Source organism: Pseudopipra pipra, chromosome 8 (assembly GCF_036250125.1).
Source record: "Pseudopipra pipra isolate bDixPip1 chromosome 8, bDixPip1.hap1, whole genome shotgun sequence".
NCBI classification, from domain to species: Eukaryota; Metazoa; Chordata; class Aves; order Passeriformes; family Pipridae; genus Pseudopipra; species Pseudopipra pipra.
The window spans coordinates 21,966,880-21,987,716 of NC_087556.1; the positions used below are offsets into that span (position 1 = coordinate 21,966,880).

General features: G+C 36.9%; 1 long non-coding RNA gene across 1 annotated transcript; it reads left to right on the forward strand.

Annotated features, from left to right (window-relative positions):
- Positions 1–9,543: 9,543 nt before the first annotated feature.
- Positions 9,544–17,271, forward strand: LOC135418088 (uncharacterized). Its single transcript, XR_010432310.1, has 3 exons — positions 9,544–10,919; positions 13,095–13,290; positions 15,267–17,271. It is a non-coding gene; the product is annotated as an uncharacterized LOC135418088 (long non-coding RNA).
- The last annotated feature ends 3,566 nt before the right edge of the window (positions 17,272–20,837 follow it).

Sequence of the window (20,837 nt, forward strand, 5' to 3'; positions counted from 1 at the left end):
CTGTTCACCTCTGTCCTATCACTACATGCACTTGTAAAAATTCCCTCTCCAACCTTCTTGTAGACACTCTTTAGGCACTGGGAGGTGCTAAACGTGGTGCTGTTCTCCAGGATAAACAGCCCCAATTCTCTCAGCCTGTCTTCATAGGAGAGGTGCTCCAGCACCCTCATCACCAACTAAGAAACCTGTTCTTAATGTTGTCAGATACATGTTCCAGTTTCCTTAATTTATTTTTCAAAGTTTTCAGGGTTTTTTCTCTAAATTCAGGCTAACAGTGTGTGAGTGTCAGAGAGAGAGCATGAGCAAGCACACAGAGAGAGAGAGCGAGCACATGTTCACACAAAAACTGCTGAAAGTAATTTCCCACAGGCTTGAGCTATAATGACAAAAACAATATCACAATAAAAACCTTTAGCTATTTGAAAGAATATCTGTGAGGGCTCTGGTTTAACAATAATTCAACATGTTTGCCAATATTGACATCATTGGGAAATTCAAATCTTTCCAGGTACAGGAGTAAAGGAACAAAGGGATTGTAATGCAGCATTCTGCATAAAGCCAGAGAGAGATGCTATCTTTCCAAATTCCAAGGGAATTTGCTTTTTTTTGGCACAGAAAACACTGAGAAAGAGAATGTGGTCTGAGTACTAAACAGGATGTTTGGATACCTTCCTTTTTAAGGAAGAGAAAGAACCTATAATGGTAGACAAGAGGATTCATATTGAATGCTAAGTACTTTGTAAACATCGGAACTACTTTGTTTTGATTTAATTGTTTTAATGAGAAAATAGCTGAAAGTCTAAATAAAAATCTGTTAGTACATTATCACCTAGCAAGTTGAGGCTTCTTTTAGGTTTATTTTCTTGAGGGTCCTGATGGAAATGCACATAGTTTCACTGAGCTAGCTGTAACCAGCTGAAGTTTCATGAGCTATAACATAGAACCAACAGAAAACATATAACATTTATAACTGTAATGTCTGGCATAATGATAACAATGTCTCTCTGATGTACAGTGATATTATAACTTGAGGTGTAATTATCCCAAAGGAGAACTAGGGAAAAGGAAAACTTTATAAATCCATTTCCGGTCCTACTGTCATAGACAGAACTTGAGATTGCAAATAAAAAGCAGATTGTAAAACAACTAGATAAAATAATGTAGTTCTATTTGATTTGTTAATGCAATCCTGTGCTTTGAATCTAGCCATGCTTAGTCAACTGCAGGCAAATGAAAACCTTCAGAAATAGCATAATACAGGATTAGATACTTTCATCAACAGACCTACAGTTTCCTTTTGTTATTGCTATGCTGGTGGAATCAATTATGGTTACTCATTATGTCCTTACCTAATGTTAGCTCCAGCTAAGCTTGGCCTTAGAGATCTTATCCTTTAGCAATGCTTTTATAGCATCTTCCTTTGACACCTGTTCTTGCTTCCTCTTCCTATATGCCCTCTTTGTGCATTAAGAAGCCACAGCTGACTATCTATTGTTGACAATAGCCTGGTTTTGAGCAGCAGGTTGGACTAATTGATCCTCAAAGGTCTTTTCCAGCTAATATTTCTATGATTCTTGGAATACTTTTTTTCAGTAACTGTTGATTTCTAAACCAATATTAAATGCTATATTAATAATATATATATTATATATATATTTATAATACATATAAAATTGGGCATTTAGTGCTATTTACTCATCAGAATACCATCAATATTCATTTTGGAAGCCACAGGATACTGCTGACATTCAGTAATCAATGGTCATTATCTCAGAAAAAAAACTATTTTCACAAAATCTTTGGTGCTTATACTGAACTGTCATTATTTAAATGAGAATATTTTCTTTGAAGAACTGTCATGGTTGTTAATATCTTAAGAAAGACAACAATTTCAGGTCCTAAATGTTATTGGCTGATCTCATCTGATGATACACATAGATGTTTTATTAGTTATAAAGACAGGCAAAAAGATGTGTTATAATTTCCATATCATGTGAAAGCAATCAGACAAAATCATTTTATTTCACCACAAAGGGTTCAATTCCTTACTCCCTTCAATTTCATCACAATAATTTACATCTCCTCAGAGGGTATGCAATTTGTTACCAAACTGGACTGGTTTCATTTAACACCTAATTTCACTCTGCATATGTGCAAATTAATACACAAGGTGCAAACCAGTGGAGAATTATGATTCAAGACAGAAAATTATTGTCTGGTGACTAGAATTCCATAGTACACTTATGGAATGGAAGGTGATCTGGGGCAACTCTATAGTACAACAAAAGATATTTGAAACTCTTAGTTCTGTAACCTGGCAAGAGGAGAGAGGTTTGGGTTAACCCCAAGATGTAAACTAGACAGGAGTTATTCACAGATGAGTGTTCAGAAATAGCTGTTCCCAGTTGTCTCCAGCTCTGTACTTCTGGGATGTCCTAGGCAAACCAGGCAGAAAAGCCAAAGTATAGCAAAACTTACGAGCACATAAGTCCTTGTGGACTTTGACTCAAGGTCTGAAGGAATTAAATACTATCAGAGGTAAACCAGTCTTAACAATGAGGAAATTTATTTTAACTTAATTTAATTTAGTGCCAGTTAAACTTATAACAAACTTATAACAACTGACTCAGGTATGTGGAAAAAGAAAGCATAAATAACTAAACAAACACTTATGGAAGTGTTTGTTTGCTCAGTCTCAGCTCAGGCCAAACTCACACCCTCTCCCACTTGCAAGTCTCAACTTCCTTTATTTTCACCATGACTTATGTCCTGTCCATCCTAATTTCCTCAGTGAGGTGATGGAAAGTGCAGGAGGTTGGCATCAAGTGTGTAGTGGTTTCTTTCTGCAACTTGTGCCAGGGAAATGAGCTACACAAACAATGAAAGAAGATAACAGCAAAAAGAAATTTGAGTTACAGGAACATCCAATCATAAGCATTTGTAAGAAGTAAGAAAACTTTCTTCTGGGAAAACTAAATTGGACCAAGGCATCTCAATATTTTTAGCCTTCCTTAAAGTACCAAGAGAAATTACAAAGTCCTTAGGGAAAAAAGTTGTCATGCAAATTTGCTGCAAGCACAGTATGAGCCCCAGCAGGCAGATTCCAAGGTAACAGGGTGATAAAGGACTTGACAGCAAACTTAAAAGCTGGAAGGAAGAGCCTGTAGGATTCTGAACCAGAGCTGAAAGGCTAACCTTCAGCTGGATTGATTTAAAGACATTTCAGCCTCAGAAAAAGTGAAGGTCTTTCTATAAAGGGAAAGAACATTTTACATAGTCTAGAAGGCAGCATAAAGAAACAGAATAGATAATGAATAGCTGCTATGTGTAATCATCAGGTCAGGAAAAAGCTAAACAGACATAAAATTCATTTTCGGTGTCCACACTAACAGGAGTTATTATATGCTTTGGTATTCAACATTTAATTTGGGTGCCTAAACTCAAAAGTTTCTGTGAAGAGACACAGAGGTTTTGCATTAATACACAAGCATTAATTTCATTTGTGCTCCTCTGCTAAGAAAACACAAAGCTGTGCCTTTGACCCTACCTCTACTTTAAAAGGCATTCACCTGACATCACTTGTTTTTTCTCACTAACAAAATGCAACTGGCATCTAGTGGCAACACCCAGACAGAAACGACCTCCAGGATTTTTGGTATTGATTTCTTTGTTGCCAGAATTTCACTCATTCATGGCACAATAACCTGCAAAATGTCAGTTGTTGTTTCCACATCAGGAGAGTCAGTTTACACGCAGGAATGCAAGATTGTGCTGATATTCACGCTAAATCAGGTTCCAAATGTGATAGTGATGAATTACTGCATTGTTCTGCTTTGAACAACTTACTCTGCTTTATCAGCAAAGCCAGTAGCCTAAGAACATTGATATTCTAAGTTATACTGCTTCTGAGATCTGAGCAAGTGCATGGTATTTAATTGTGCCATGTCAACACTTGCCAACAGCTGAATTTATGTGAAAATGTGGAGGTCAGTTTTCTAGGCTGACTTCTCTGGTTTGGACCAAAAGATAAGGGAGAAGTGACTGGTTGAACACATACCAGAAATGACTGAGGAGAAAAAAGGAATTGAAATGGGAAGATTACAATAATTAATATCTTAGTTATGTTTGTACATATGCCTATGAATAGTTGTAGTGAGTAGCAATGGATGAGGAGATTTTACACTTTGCTATTTCTTCATCCTTTATCACAAATTGCATGCTGTACAGGACCAAGTGAGGAGAAAGCCTGTACAATCCAATTTTACTGCAAATGGAACTTCCACTTCAAATGGCCATTTTTGTTTATTTTTTGGTTTAGTTTGTCTTTATTATGACTGCAAAAGATATGACTGTATCCAGAAAACTCCCCTGGAGGAAAGAATGAGTTTTGTACTCTGAAATTCAGCACCCAGACAAATAGCCCATGTCTTTTGAACCCTGAAGTTCATTGCTTTGAGATTTTGGATCTTTGAGCAATGCAAAAAACCCATCCCCTCTTATCAATGGATGTAAAGAGTAAAGTCTCAACATTTTATTTTGACTGTATGCTAGATACCAGTTTTGTCTAATACTTTAGTTTAAAGAGTCAGTGCGTGGTGGAAAATAATACGTTTCAGTTTCTCTAAGTAATACAGTATATAAGCAACCTCTAGCACATAGATAACAAAAGATATTACAAAAGATAATTCTTCCTCTCTGGACAATATACTCTGACAGTGCATACACTATCCATTTCAGGTGGGTACAAATAATTCATGAGAATAGGTCAGGGACTAGAACCAATCACTCAGTGTTGATGGTGAAAATATTCACCAAAATATTCACAAAAATAATCTCTTCAACAGCTTCTCTGGAACTAATGCACATCTAGATTGATATTTTCTACATAAGAGGTAATATACACTGGCTTTATTTTAATAACTACAGTTTGCAGTATGGGACCCATGCCAGTGAGGAATTCAACAATTGAATAAACAGTACAAAACTCTTCATATCCCTGTTATGGGAAAGCAAAAGATAGTGCAACCTATAACTCGAATCAGGGTAGACATGAAACAAAAAGTTCACCTTTAAGTAAGAATCTTTAAATTTACTACAAAGGTCATGGTAAAAAGCAAAAGAAATTAAGACCCCATGGTGACAGATGCATGCCAAGTTTATAGTATTTTAAGTCTGTAATATTTAAATATGAACAAAAATTATCAATTCCTCAAAGTAAATTGCAGTGTCATAATTATAAAACATAATTACAGTTCAGTTTCTGGGCCTTAGACATCCAGCTTCTTGTGTAACAAATGTTTTGTTTATATATTTTAAATATCCAAAGCAAATGATCCTCCCCCTCTAGTCGGTTTTTTATTCTCACTTATCTCTTGCTGTTTTAATTCATAGAGACCTCAAGATATCCTAAATTTGTTCTCCTTTTTCATTGTTTTAATTCAGTTCACCTTAATGACAGCAAAAGGAATAGCAAAACCCCTTTTTTAAGCAAACTAACCTAGGAGTTTGCTGAGATGGTAGATCTTCCTGAGCTCTCACAGCTTTAATTTTAACATTGAAAGTCTAATTAAGTTGCATTTTGAAGCTGAAATGTTTTTTCCTGCTGCTAGATTCAGTGCTGGTAATGACATACTGTTTCTTATAGGGGGAGGGGAAAATTATCTGCCTAGAGCCTTCTTACTTAAACTTGGCAGAATGCCTTTCTGCTACTAAAAGTCCACTCAACAGCTGCACTTTCCCGTTTTGTTAGGTCACTATGAAAACAGGTTCATCAGCTGAGTTCAGCTCTTCTCAAGAAGCTGAGCTTAGATCTGGGAAGGTACATAAAGCAGACATCTAGCAATAGATATATTAAAAAAAGATATTAGTTTAACGTTCCAAAGATCCTACAGTATACTGAAAACTTTGCACACTATTTAACATTAATGTAAAACATGTTTTGGAGCAAAATCCAATTAAACTGTCACAAGTATTGCAATGTTTGAATAAGACAGCTACTCAGGTGTTCTAACTAAATTGATTCCTCTGTATGCCAGGAAAGCTCTGTTCTTTGACTTTAATGTCCATAATGATCTTTAAATATGGGCATCAAATACAAAAGACCTATCTGGTTTGACTACAAAATTCTCAAAACAAGAACAACTAAAGTGATGAATGTGATTATGAACAGTACTTGCATTCTCCCACTAAATTTATTCAAATTAAGAGAAACAGAACAATCTGAAATTTATGTATGCATATATGACATTTTCCAGCAGAACTGGTTAGTGTGTATCTGACTTCTTTTGAGGTGGTGTGGAGAGGAAGGAAAAAAAAAATCAATAGCTCTCTCAGCTCTCTATGTTGTAAAGAGAAAACACAGAGGAAAGCCCAGAATTTGTCTTTATTGACTCTAGATTTACTTGGAGCTGAATCTCGGTCCTGTCCTGCTTGGCTATTATAACAGCTCTTACTTATCTGCTCCTGGTGCAGTCACTGGAGGCAGCAAAACAGTCATTCTCTTAAATTCAAGGGCTGATTTTACTACCTGTAGTCAGGCTGGTTGATTCCTTTCAAATTGTTGCTTGTGGAAGAGAGCCCTATTCAGATACAAGAAAGAAAGGCCAAAGCTAAGTCTTATCTAATCTTAACTGCTCCTAAAGTACATACAAAAAGAATAGTGGTAATATGATTTCAGCCCTCACACACACAGAGATACTGTGTATAGATCCTAAGATCTAGGAAGAAAGGGTGCTATGTCAGTGTTAATTCATTGTGAATAATACAAAGCCAGATGTTTAGCATGACTGAACACACAGAGGATTTATTCTATAGGAGACTGGAAATGAAGCGTTTGCTTTATAAATTCTCCAGCCTGTAGGCTATCCAATTAAAAATTCCTTATATATCAGGATGTTGATTTAGATTCAGTGTCTTCTTTGTTGCCACAGAACAGCTAAAATAATTTTGAAATTTTTTTTCTTTTCCAAATAAAGATATGTAGCTATTCCATTTTCTGATACAAGATAGTGTTTCTATTCATGGGAAGAAAAATTAGTTTAGTGGACAAAGTAGGGAAGATGAGGAAAGCTTTGAGGGGCGGGCAGGTGTGAGAACAAAAGCAAAGCAGAACAGACCAAAGAACATTAGAAAAGGGCTCCAGAATGTGTATGGGATAGCATTTCACATAGAGGAAATTGGACACAAATAAACAAAGTAAATATGGCAAATTTTTAACAATATTAAGTTCCAATAGCTTTTGAACTATTTTAGATATCCTACTTTAGGATGTCAACTGCTATTCGGTTTATTGCCATAGTGTGGCAGTGTGCCTTCTCTCACCTTGTTTCATTCCCTGTTCATAAACCTGCACCTGGCTGGTTAATACCGGATTTTAGGGTAATTTATGTTGGAAAGCTTCTCATGAGGTCTCTAGGTAAATCTCTGGCTTTAAGCAAGGCAAGCTGAGGCTGTCAGACTAGGTTAGTCAGGGCTTTATCCCATTCGGCTCTTAAAACCTTCAAGGATGAAGCTGCAAAATCTCACAACATTTGTCAGTCCTCAAGGTCAAAAGCTTTTCCTTGTCAGAACCTCTCTTCTTTCAGCTCATATCCATTGTCTCCCACTTACCACGGACCACTGTGAAGGGCGTGGGACCAGCTTGGAAACCTTGTATTGGGAAGCTGTTATTAGGTCCCCATGAATCTTTCTCTTCCCCAAAGGCAAGAAGTTCTCTCAGTATGTCCTCAAGGGAAATGAACTTCAACCCTTTTCTGACTGTCTTAGTGACCATCCACTGAACTTGGTCCAGTTTATCAATGCCTTTCCTGTACTGGAGGACCAAAAATTGGACACTCACAAAGGAGCTATATGGTGTATTTGTGATGGATTATTTTCCTTTTCCAGTGGCTGTATGGCATATCTGTACTGTGTCACAGCAGTGACATAGTACAGTCATTGATTAATAAATACACAGAAAACTAGACACTGTTAAATCAGTTACTTAAGTTACTATTTTGATTTCATAATTACTGTACTTGTTTCCTCCATGCCATCGAATTTTTTTCTAAAATTTTCTTGCTTTAAGCTAGTTTGAATCCTACAAATGGACACTATTTTAGATGCTTTAATTTGTGTATCTTCCAATAATATTCTGGAACTGCACCTGCCCCCTGCTTATAACAGTTTATATTCACTAGTTCATTTCCTGTCTTCTAGGCTCTGAGTCTTAATACGTAAGAAACATCCACTTTGGACATTGGGCACCTGACTTCCCAGCTGTTTTGTTGCTGTTGTTGTTGGTTTGGCTTGTTTTTTAAACATCAAACAAATAGAACAAATTGAAGATTCTATTAGGACCCCTAAAGTCCTAGAAAGCATTGCAAATGTCCTTTTGTAGTATCTTATATCCTGTTAACAGACCTACAAATTATCATAATAATTATATGACCTGGGTTTGCACATAGCAGTATGTCATGCCAAAGATTTTATATGGTTGTTTCGTTTCACTTGGTTATTACTGCCATCTAGCGATACAATTTAAAATACTCAAAACTCTCTATTTAGAAATCATATTGCATTTGGAAATGTGCAGGACATATTCTAAAATCTGTGTTTCATTCACTTGCTAATGTAATGCCCCATGCTGGCATGCAATTACATATATATTTAGTTTTGAAAGGTGGTATTTTTAATGTCTTCTCTGTAAGCATGCACTTGAAGACCCAGATAAGAAGAAAACTTTTCAGAGCCAAAGGAGTAGTTTATAATGTATTCAACTTCTCTTCTGACAAATTTCCCTTGAAATAGCCATATTATTTGTTACTGTAGAGGTTGTTAATAAATTATGTATAATTATTTATATGAATATATAAAGGGAGCTAATCTCTTCCTCTTTTCAAAAAACAGAAAATGTCCCATCTCTATTAACCTTTTCTTCACAGGTTGAGGGATTTGTTTCTCCAAGTATTTCTACAGTCCTCTAGGACATGTTTTTATACTCGTTTAGATGTCTTTCCTTGGTATCTCCCCTAGCTTCGACATTCTAAAGAACGTTGACATAGTTTAAATTAAGTAATGCTTGGGTCCTTTATTCTAGTTGAAACTTGTATAATAAGCACTTTGACTAACATTATCATTGTGAGCTGATGAATATTCTGTTTTAATATTTCCAATTACCAAATCTCTTCTTGTATTTTCCAGTTCTCAATGTTAAACAAGTGTGTTTAATTCTGATATTGGACTTAACTCTCTATGCAAAATAAAACCTCACAATTTAGCACAGAGGTGTGTTATTGTCACATATAGCAGCAACCTCAGTTCTAGATCACTTAATTAAAATCATCTCCAAAATCCCAAACAGCTTCATTCTCGCATTTTCTAGTTTTTGATCCTAGATAAATCTCATTGTAACAATACAACCAGGCAAAAGTGATAATATTAATATGCAAATTGGAAAGAAGAAAATGCAACTCAGACAGTGTATTCCGTACAGTGGATTTTCATTCTTCCTGGAATCTCTTCAGATTTAGATACTATTAATAAATATACACTCTACTATATTACAGTCAGATATTCAAAACAAGTATTTCTAACCACTCAAGTAAACTGAAAGAAAATGCTGCTTCTGAAAACACAGATGTCTTAGCACTGTTAATTAAATACACAGATCACGCGGCCTAGAAAATGTATGACTTCTTACATTCACTGGATCATTGTCAAATTAACTAAGTTGATGGACTACTAGCAATTCTAATTTACACTATTTCATGAACCACCAAGTTAAACAATGTACCTAATACAAGAGGTGACCTCAAAGCATGCATTACAAAATATCTTTTAAAGAAGCCATTTGCTAGTGTCAAAAATCAAAGTTAGGATAAAAAGCAGACACTCTGCTCATATTGAGAATTCTGTAACTTGCCAGAGCTAGCAAAGTGGATCAGACAGGTGCTTTCAAATCACTGTGTTACCCAGAACTAGTCCAGGAAATATGGATGCTGACTATTTAATTTTGGAATTAAATAGAGGTAATAAATAACAATTTTTTTTTCTCTGAAAACTGTTGGGTTGTTGCGCAAACTAACAGCATGGGATTAATTTTAACGTTAGATCTTGAATTGATCTACTAGCTCACCATGACCAAAAGGGGGGGATCTTGTTTCTCTTCCTTCAGACTATAGACACTGTTCTTTCTCCTACTTTCACATTCTGGCTCTCCCATACATCGTGCCCTGAATTGAGTCAATTAAACTTGCTGAACTAGAAGAAAACAAACCTAAGAAAGAAAGGAAAATGAATAGTTTGTCTGTGGTTTAAATACTTGAATCAATTTATCACGCTATCAGTTAATTGCTAGAGCTGGTGTGAGGGAAAAGGTGGGGTCATGCAGCTGGGCAGATCTGAAGAATAATTTACCTGTTCTCACAAAAACAAGCCATTAGACCACATCAGTCATGAAGTGCAACTTTGTCCTCAAGCTGTGCTTCCAAATTGTTCATATCAGGGTCATCTATGCAGTGTTGCTTCCTCCTATGCCCCAGTTCTGGTGCTTGTTCAACCAGTGTACTGCCAGGAATAAAAGACAACAATTTTTTCATTGTCACTGACATACATTACAGACTTTGAGTGCTTAAAAAAAGAAAAAAAAGGTCAAACAAACCATGCTGAAACTGATCTAGTAAAGTAGCAGAGATGTTTAATCAAGGCACAGGAAGAAGTCAGGCTAGTTGACAGAAATCATAGTGGTTTAGTTTGCCACTGAATTGCAGTCTCCCTCAGAATTAGAAATAGCTTTTTCCCCCTCATAAGTAACAAAAAATAAATCCACACAGTATTGTCACTTTTCATTGCATTTCTTTCTTCATTTATGAACAAAAAAGCAGAAAAGAGACACTGGAAGGTAGAACTGGGCCATCATTTGGTAGAAGGACAACTATAAGGTAAGTGGGAAATATTAGCCCACCCTACTCCTAATCTTTATTGCAACTGGGAAATTATCTGAGACTCACAGCTTGAATTTTTCAATAGTAGACTTCAGCAGCATATAAAATTATTTCATTCTAATGATAATTGAAGAAATTTAGCTGAAAAAGATTACTATATTTTGATTAATTGAAAAACCAAGACTGAGCTAAATGTCAAGTTTAAAAATAGTATAATCTCATTAAACTGATTCATTATATGCTGTAATAAAGGCAAATCTATTATAACTAAGCCCCTATAAAACAATATGCCAGAAATTATAAAATAACAACCTATGAAGTTATAAAATTCAGCAATAGCATACCCACTATAATCATAGTCTCTATAATATCTCATAAAAATTAATTAAAAACACAACAACAACTTTATCACAGTCAGCTATGTATCTTCATATATTGAAAAAGTAGTAACACAAGGTATATGGAATTTTTTTTCTGTGATAAATGTGATTTTTTTAAGCAAATATCTACATAACAATTGCAAAATGAGAAAGGGTTAAATGTTGTGAGTTTTGTTCCAGTTTGGGATTAAAATGCTCAAAGATAAAACACAGGGAAAGTCATGTTTGCTTTCTTCAGTTTATTCAGTATAACACTTGGGAAAACTTTCGAGCTTGCAACCTTAGAGCTGCAGTTTGACTGTTCAGCTGCTAAGTTCAGGACATGCAGCAATCAGTTACTGAACTAAGCCACAGACACTTCAGCTCTGCAGTGAACATCTCTAGGTCAATTCACAGTTCACACTCCTTCAAGTGTTTACCAGTTCTCGCTGTTATGTCAAAAAAGATTTGTCTGACTCAAATCATTGAGATCATTGTGGTGGAACAATCTCAAGATTGTTCCCTTTTACTCCTCTGGATACAGCTCAGTGTTACTGCCCTATCACATAAAACGGATCAAGTAACACCACTCCCACAAAGATCAGCTTCCAGATGGAACAGATGTAACGAGGTCTCTAGGTGCAGCTTTCTTCTCAAAGCAGCTTTCTTCTCAGCTTTGAGATCAGATGAAATTACTTGGACTTTTATCCATTTAGTTATTGAATAATATCCAAGGACAGAGACTGCCCAAGTTCTCTGTGCAGCCTGCTCCAATGTTAAAGCAAATCTGTCCTGAAACAGGATGACTAAACTATTTCCTTTTAGACACTACTGGGCAGCAAAAACACTAAAGGACTATGATGAATTTGGGTGTACAAAAGATCCTGAAGTCTGATTTCTGGCAAAAGCAAAAATTAAATAAATTGAACAGTTGATATATGTTCAGCAGAGCAGCCTCTTCCTCTCTTATAGTGGCCATGAGGGATATAACAGGAGAAGTACTCCCTTATAATGCTCTTTGAAATAATGATCAATTCTTTGCCTATATTCCTCAGAGCCAGATCATCCAAAAAAGCGGTGGCTTTTCTTGATTACTTTTTTTTTTTCTCTGATCTACTCCTTCTTGATGAGAGGTGAACTAAGAAATTGAGAAATTGTGGACAGCTGCTAGTTCAGCTAACATCCATAAAGGCAGTTTTCTCTTAAAATTCAGATGGTTGTACATCTAAATGAAACAGCAGGTCGTAATTATTTCACTGAGCAAGGTGGTCTGACAGACTGTCTGAAAAAAAATATGTAGAAAAAAATATAAAATGAAATGGCAGGATCAAAAGCTTAGAATGCTGAACTGAATGATGAAATCACTACCTTTGTATTTAACTATACACAAAGGCTCCTGCTCAACACTGGAAAGCAGATTAAAGCACAAACAAAAGTCAAGACCAAAGCACTCAGAGAATATTCTATCTATATTCAAATAAGTTCTTATCTAAATAACTGTTTAAAAAGAGCTATACATTGTCACCTTCCATTAGTGTCCATTTTATCCTCTTGGGCAGTAATTACAAGAAATGAATATTCAGATTCCTTAATCTTTTCTGAAGTAATAATTTTGCTTTTACCAGGAGAAAAAATTACATAAGACAATTGCCAGAAATAGACAATCAAACTTTTGGTTACTTAAATAGGATTAAATATTGAAATCTTTGTGTTTTCAATGAAAAGCAATCTACTGTGAAATGAGAAAAACAAGTTTTATACTGAAAAGTTTGGAACTAAATATTGATACTGGTTTGTATTTCTACCTTTGCAGCTACCAGAGATCAACAGGGATGCACGTGTTTTCTCTCTTAACTCAGCTGCAGAGGAGCTGTTTGGGCTTCAGTCTCAGAGAGCGATACAAAGTACCTTTATTTGGAGGAAATACTAGATAATAGAGAATTACCTCATGCCTCAGGAATAGCCTAACAAGAACCAATAATGAGAAGCTGAAAAAAGAGAAATGCAAGGTGATTAATCACGGTGGAGGGCAAGGGGAGAGGGATTACTAAGAAAAATAAGCGTCCCATCTTTTGACATTTCAGTAAAAATGAGGTAATCTTTTGAAAGACAAACTGTTGTAAAACAACAGTTCTTGGATTGACAGGAAGCTGAACATGAGCCAGAGTGTGCCCAGGTGGCCAAGAAGGCCAATGGCATCCTGGCCTGGATCAGGAACAGTGCGACCAACAGGTCCAAGGAAGTGATTCTTCCCCTGCACTCAGTGCTGGTGAGGCCACACCTCGAGTACTGTGTCCAGTTCTGGGCCTCTCAGTTCAGGAAGGATATCGAGGTCCTGGAGCAGGTCCAGAGGAGGGCAATAAGGCTGGGGAAGGGACTTGAGCACGAGTCCTATGAGGAGAGGCTGAGGGAGCTGGGGCTGTTCAGCCTGGAGAAGAGGAGGCTCAGGGGAGACCTCGTCACTCTCTACAACTCCCTGAAAGGAGGTTGTAGCCAGGTGGGGCTTGGTCTCTTTTCCCAGAGAACTATCAGCAAGACAAGAGGGCATGGTCTCAAGTTGTACCAGGGTAGGTTTAGGTTAGATATTAGAAAGAATTTCTTTACAGAGAGGGTAATCAGGCATTGGAATGGGCTGCCCAGGGAGGTGGTGGATTCTCCGTCCCTGGAGGTTTTTTAAGATGAGGTACTTAGTGCCATGGTCTAGTAACCGCAGCGTTAGTGGATCAAGGGTTGGACTTGATGATCTCGGAGGTCCCTTCCAACCCAGCTGATTCTATGATTCTGTGAATATTGGTAGGCTCAACAGAAGAGGTAACAAGGTAAAACTTAAGAGCTTGTTAAGTAATCCCCTCGTATTAAACATTCTAAACCTTCTTGTTGCCTCGAGTTTCATGAATTCCAGTTCATTTGCAATGTTTTGCTTCAAAACAAAAATATTACTTTATAAGTTTCAGGACAGTTTCTAACATAATCATAATAGGGGAGAGGGGATCAAAATAGTATTAGGCCAGATCTTAACTGAGGGTGAAAAGCAGATTAATTTCAAGAGGTTTTTTTCCTAAGGCTTAACATCTGCACAGAAAGTTCATTCTAATAAGAAGATACAGATCTATTCACTACACTATCTAGCAAGATGCATTTTCTGGCTATAAATTGGAAAATGAAAATATTGATATGCCAATTTAAATAAGAAATTTTTAAACAGTGATTCTGGTAATTTTTGTGTAGTTCTGCATTTCACCTGATTTCAGAGTCTGATTTTATAAGTGTTTTGTAATCACCTGGGAGGAAGGGCATAAAATAAATGGCTTTTGAGATTCTTTATGAGAATGTTTTCCATGTAAGAAGTCCTTCCTGGAGAAAAAAAAAAGGAAAACTTTTCACCATTAAAAAAAAAAAAAATCAGTGTTATCAAAGTTCTGGTTTATATATGCTTTGAGAAGCTTCAAATTTTTGTTTTTATTGGAGTATTTTTAAAGAAACAAATACATATATATACTAAACAAAGAATTTCATTTTCTATTAATAAACCTTTTTCAAAATAAATTTAGTGAAAAGTTAGGCAGAAATAAAAATGTAAGGAAGATATGAAATAATAAAAGGTGTTTAAATGCTGCATAGACTGACCAAAAAAAAGTCTTATATTCAGGAAACCATTTTTAATAGTTACTCTGTCTTAATTTTACTAGACAAAATAGTGTTCAATGTTTTTCTGATATGTTTATGACACACTCATATCACCCAACATACCTCAGAACTTGGCAAAAAGAGTTAAGATTTGAAGCCACTTTTAAAGAGTGAATGCTTACTGCATAAAAAGAAAATATTTTTTTCTCTTTTTGCTGTTTATCAGTCTCTCAAAACAAAGTTGTTGCAGATGGTACAGAGGCTGCTTAGAGATATTCTCAGCTAAAGATACTGCTAGACATGGATTACATTTGTTCACAAACTGAAATAATTTTCTTGTTTTCTTCCTTTGTTTTAGGAGCTCAAGATTCCACTGCAAAGGGATAGAAGTCTGTTACGGTTCAACTAATGATAGAAAAATAGACCACTGTGTAAACCTGCACTGGATGAATCTTTTGGGACAGATGAGCCATTACCCAGTACTACTAATGGGAATCCCTCAAAGCAAAACTAAAAATTGTCTGTCTGTATAGCTACAGAAGTACCAGGAGAACCTTAGGTTCAGATGCGTGAGAGACAGTAAAAGAAGAGCTGAACAAACCTATTTGGACATCTGTAGAAAAACCTTGGCCTCCACAGATCTGCTAGAGATATATAACTTTTACTTCGATTGAGCCATAACCTTTTCCTGTTGTCTATCCATTTCCATCTGTCTTTAATACATAACTACTTTCTTTCACATACACTGTATATATAAAGTGATCAAATTTACACATTTATAAAGCCAGTTTTTGTCTTGTCAAAAACGCAAGTTACCACATTACTCTCTCATTAAGTGAGGAAAATATTTAAATGGGATTATTATTTTCTGTAATTCCTCAGCAAGCCAAGACTAAATCTTGAAAACCTAAATAAGGTAAATTTTATACCTCATGCCACTGTAGTGCCACTGATACAATATAAAGTAACTTCTAGTTAATCTAATAGTTACCTGATTAAATATAAGAGCCAGTCATTTTCACTTTTCTTTATGTTGTCCTTTTCTCTCTTTCTACTTGTACACTCTTTACTATGATTTTTTCATAGTAAAGGCTATTTAAGTCGTAGAGTCATAGAACAGTTTGAGCTGGAAGGGACCTTTTAAAGGCCATCTAGTCCACAACCCCTGCAATGAGCAGCAACATCTTCATTCAGATCAGGTTGCTCAGAGCCCTTTCCAATTTGACTTTGAATATTTCCAGGAGTGGGGCATCTACCACCTCTCTGGGCAACCTGTGCCAGTGTTTTAACACCTTCATTGTAAAATACTTATTTCTTATACCTAGCCTAAAATGACCCTCCTTCAGTTTAAAACCATCACCCTTTGTCCTATCACAACAGACCCTGCTACAAAGTTTGTCCCCATCTTTCTTGTAGGCCTCCCTTCAATTACTGAATCACAGAATCAACTGGGTTGGAAAAGATCCCTGAGATCATCGAGTCCAGCCTTTGATCTAACACCACCTTGTCTACTAGACCATGGCACTAAGTGCCACAACCACTCTCAAATACCTCCAGGGACAGTGATTCCACCACCTCTCTGGGCACCCCATTCCAATGCCCAATCACTCTTTCTGTAAAGAACTTCTTCCTAATGGCTAAACTAAACCTCCTCTGGTGCAGCTTAAGACTGTGCCCTCTAGTCCTACTGCTTGTTGCCTGGGAGAAGAGACCTGGCTACAACCTCCTTTCAGGGAGTTGTAGAGAGTGATGAGGTCTCCCCTGAGCCTCCTCTTCTCCAGGCTGAACAACCCCAGCTCTCTCATAGGACCTGTGCTTGAGTCCCTTCACCAGCCTTGCTGGCCTTCTTCTGACATGGTCCAGCATCTCCATATCCTTCCTAAATTGAGGGGCCCAGAACTGGACACAGTACTTGAGGTGTGGCCTCACCAGTGCCCAGTACAGGAGAAGAATTGCTTCCCTAGTCCTGCTGGCTACACTATTGCTGATCCAGGTCAGGATGCCATTGGCCTTCTTGGCCACCTGGGCATACTGCTGGTTCATGTTCAGCTTCCTGTCAATCAGAACCTCCAGGTCCCTTTCTGCCTGGCTGCTCTGTCCCCAGCCTTTAGTGCTCTATGGGGTTGTTGTGGCCGAAGTGCAGGATCTGGTGCTTGGCCTTCTTGGACCTCATACCTTGGATTTGACTCATCTATCCATCCCGTGCAGGTCCCTCTGCAGAGCCCTCCTGCCTTCCAGCAGATTGACACTCCCTCTCAACTTGGTGTCATCTGCAAATTTGCTAATGGTACACTCAATCCTCTCATCCAGACAATCAGTGAAGATATTAAACAGAACTGGGCCCAACACTGATCCCCGGGGACACCACTTACTGGATGCAGCCCCGTTCACCAGCACTCTCCGGGCTCAGCCCTCCAGCCAGTTCCTGACCCAGCACAGGGTACCCCTGTCCAAGCCGTGGGCTGCAGCTTTTCCAGGGGTATGCTGTGGGAGACGGTGTCAAAGGCTTTGCTGAAGTCCAGGTAGACACATCCACAACCTTCCCCTCATCCACCAGGTGGGTCACCTGATCATAAAAGGAGATCAGCTTGGTCAGGCAGGATCTGCCCCTTCTAAGTCCATGCTGTCCGAGTCTGATCCCCCATCTGACATGTAGGTGCCATGTGACTGCACCCAAGAGAGGTGTGGGAAGAGAGGCTGTCACTGAAGGCTGAGGCAGTTCTGAGATTTAGATAGCACTTGCAAAAATTCACAATTTTGAAAGCTGAAATGCAATGCTTCGCGGCTTATTTTAGTTTTGGTTTTAGTATAACAGTTATCTCATGACATTATATATATGAATTATTGCATAACCTTATTTAAACTAAGATCTGAAAACATATAATGAAAGCACTAAAAGGCCATAGAGCACACTATTTTTGAAAGAACAGACATTAAAAAATATAGTGTTCTTTAAAAGCAGGCTAGTAGACTGTTTATCACAACGATCAAATATTAGCAAGCAGTCTACCACAAATATGTCCAAGTTAGCATGCCCCAATGACCTAAACATCATATTAGCAAAACCTCATGTCCTGAAATATAATTCTAATCATCACAAATGGAATGCATGTTTCAAAGTTTTCCAGTAGGTTTCAGACAGAAGTAGAAAAAAGATCTTCAAATATATGGAACAAGTCTGAATTTTATTCTTATTCCACTTTATTGTTTAATTTGGCTGACTATGAGAAACTGAGCCTGAAGCAAGGATTTTAAGTCTGACTGAGAGTGGAATGCTGTGGTTTTGACATATTCAAATGAGATACCTGAATGAAACTTGGCTTTTAAGAACAGGGGTGAACAATACAATAATTGAAAAAAATCCTTCTATCAGACTACAGAAAATTTGAGTAAATTGTATTTTTACTCAGAAATTTTAGAACAAATTGCTCTGCTGTAGCATCACTTTAAAAACACAGCAAACAAAATGTAACTGCCCATAATCAGTTAAGAATTGTTGACCTCTTCATATCCATGACTTCAACATTGTGTCAAACTGTTTTCACAAGAATGCTCTCCAAACAGTTTTCAAGGTTAATTTTGCTGTTACTCCCTCTGGCAGAGTAAGAAGATAATTCTGTCTCCTCGCTAATTTCTTTCCCAGCTTCTTTGATATCTGTAACTTGTACTAATGCTAAATTAAGTTTTCATATTTTGTCAAGGTTGCTGTTTGAATTTGTCTGTCTGTTATATTTCTAAAGGTAATATTGATACTTCAAAGGACGTAGAAAAAACATTGTCTGCTTCTTGTTAGTGAGATTGGTGAGAATGTTTATCCCTTCAGTGACAGCACTGTAGGGCAAGCTGTTGTATTCTTCATTTCTATTTCAGAGTAATTAAAATTGAAGTGGTTTTGCTTGAACCTGATCAAATGTATTTGCCCCTGTGACTCTATGGGGGAAAAATATAAATCTCTTGGTCACAATGTCAAACATGATATAAATTAACTGAAGTTTTACTTTTCAGATCATATCCATCAAAAAGTGTGCCATTCCTTGTATTACTCACATTAATAATTCTACTGAAATAAGACTATTCTTATTCTTCTAAGTATAAACATGTAAATTTGTTTAATTTGGGGGATGTGAAGCTTTTGGATACAGTCAGCTTAGTTGTTAACAAAATTAATAGATTCAGACTTAAACTAAGGACTAGACATAGCAGCAGTACTATATATTCAGAAATCCCTTTTAGTAATGCACATTTTTGAAGTTTGAACAAGTTCATAAATACAAAATCATGAACTGTTCAATGAACAGCACAAAACCTTTAGAGCCTGCTGCTGTGAATCAACATAATTTCACCCCACAAATCTTTACTCATTCACATCAGCTGAGGATCTGATCTACAGGAGGTGCATTACTTTGCATTTGAGGCTAACAGATTGTCCAGATGTGCTACTGTCATTTGCTCATCACTCAGAAAAATACTTGAAGTACTTGAAATCTTGTGAGCCAATACACATATTTACAGGAGAAATAAATCCTCATATTTTATTAATATGTAGGTGTTTTTTCACACTTATCTGAAATGCATTCTTTTTACAAAATTTTATCCAATGATGATAATAATATGTAATCCATTTGAAACTATTATGTTATCTGTATTATGAGCTCAGGCAGATGAATGAAACTGATCCACACTTGATAACATTTTGTATTAACACATGGCCTTTCAGCTTATAGTCTGGCAGAGAACTCCAACAACAATAGAGAAATAAAATAATAACAAAGGTTTTCATTTCACTATGCTCTTTAGAAGATATTCCCTACTCCATTTTCAATTGGAATACAGACAAAACTGGGGTCTGTGAGGATGGCACACAGCAGTGACGTGGTTCTGAGACAACACACAGAAAAATTACTCTTATTCTGGCTATTTACACTTTGAAAGTGTGGTTTTGCAGTCAGGCCAGCAAATCTTGCTTTTATGAAAACAGGGAGTCTATAATTCCCCTTCTTTTTATTTCTTTAAATAATCCCTTACTGAAAACTAACTAGTGAATTGAAATGGGTTATGAAGAGGTACATGAAAAGCCAGAGTCAGCACAGAATAAGCAGCAGAGACATGTGGCTGGGACTAAGAGAAAAAGCAAAGAGGTAGTAGTGCTCTGTTAAGATTGTCTTAGCTGATGTTAAGAAACTGAATCTTTAGAAAGATTCAGAACTGACTCAGTTAAGGATTTACCCTAATTACCTTACCTTCCACCAGTATCTTCCAGTAGATTTCTGCAAAGATGAACAGTGAGGTTTATCTTTGAACATGCTGGATTTCCCAGTATTATACTGCATGCATTAGTACTTCAATTAGTGTACTAATGAAGCACAGTGAATGAAAACAGCAAAGTCACCTGCAAACAAAGTTAGTTTGAGAAGAATTTTAGAAACTGTTCACACATGCTCCTTCCTAACAAAATACAAGGTTAGAAATACATTATATTTCTAACGAATACAATGGTTTAAATACTTCCACCAGTGTTAAACTTTAAATATGACTTTTTGTTCCCTTGAAGTCAGTCAGTCTGCAGGGACTTAAAATGAAAATTATGTACGAGTATACTACATTGCTGAATTAATTGGGGTGATCCACTCGGGTCATACAGGGAGACATAGCTCAGAGATGAGAAGGTAGAAATGCAAAGCCATTTTGTGGAGCGTTCATATATTGTACATATTTGGTAGAGATAAAAGGCAGGAGGCGGCTTATCCCCCCAGTCATAATATTACAATAAGCTCAACAATCTTTCCCAGGGAACTGTGAAACAAGTTGTTTGTCCTACTGAGGACACAAGGGGATTGTCAGCTGCTCAGCTGTTTAGTCTGTTTCCTCACTTGTAGTCTGGGAAAGACACCTGCATGCAAAAACATCTTGCAACCTTTATCCTATGCTC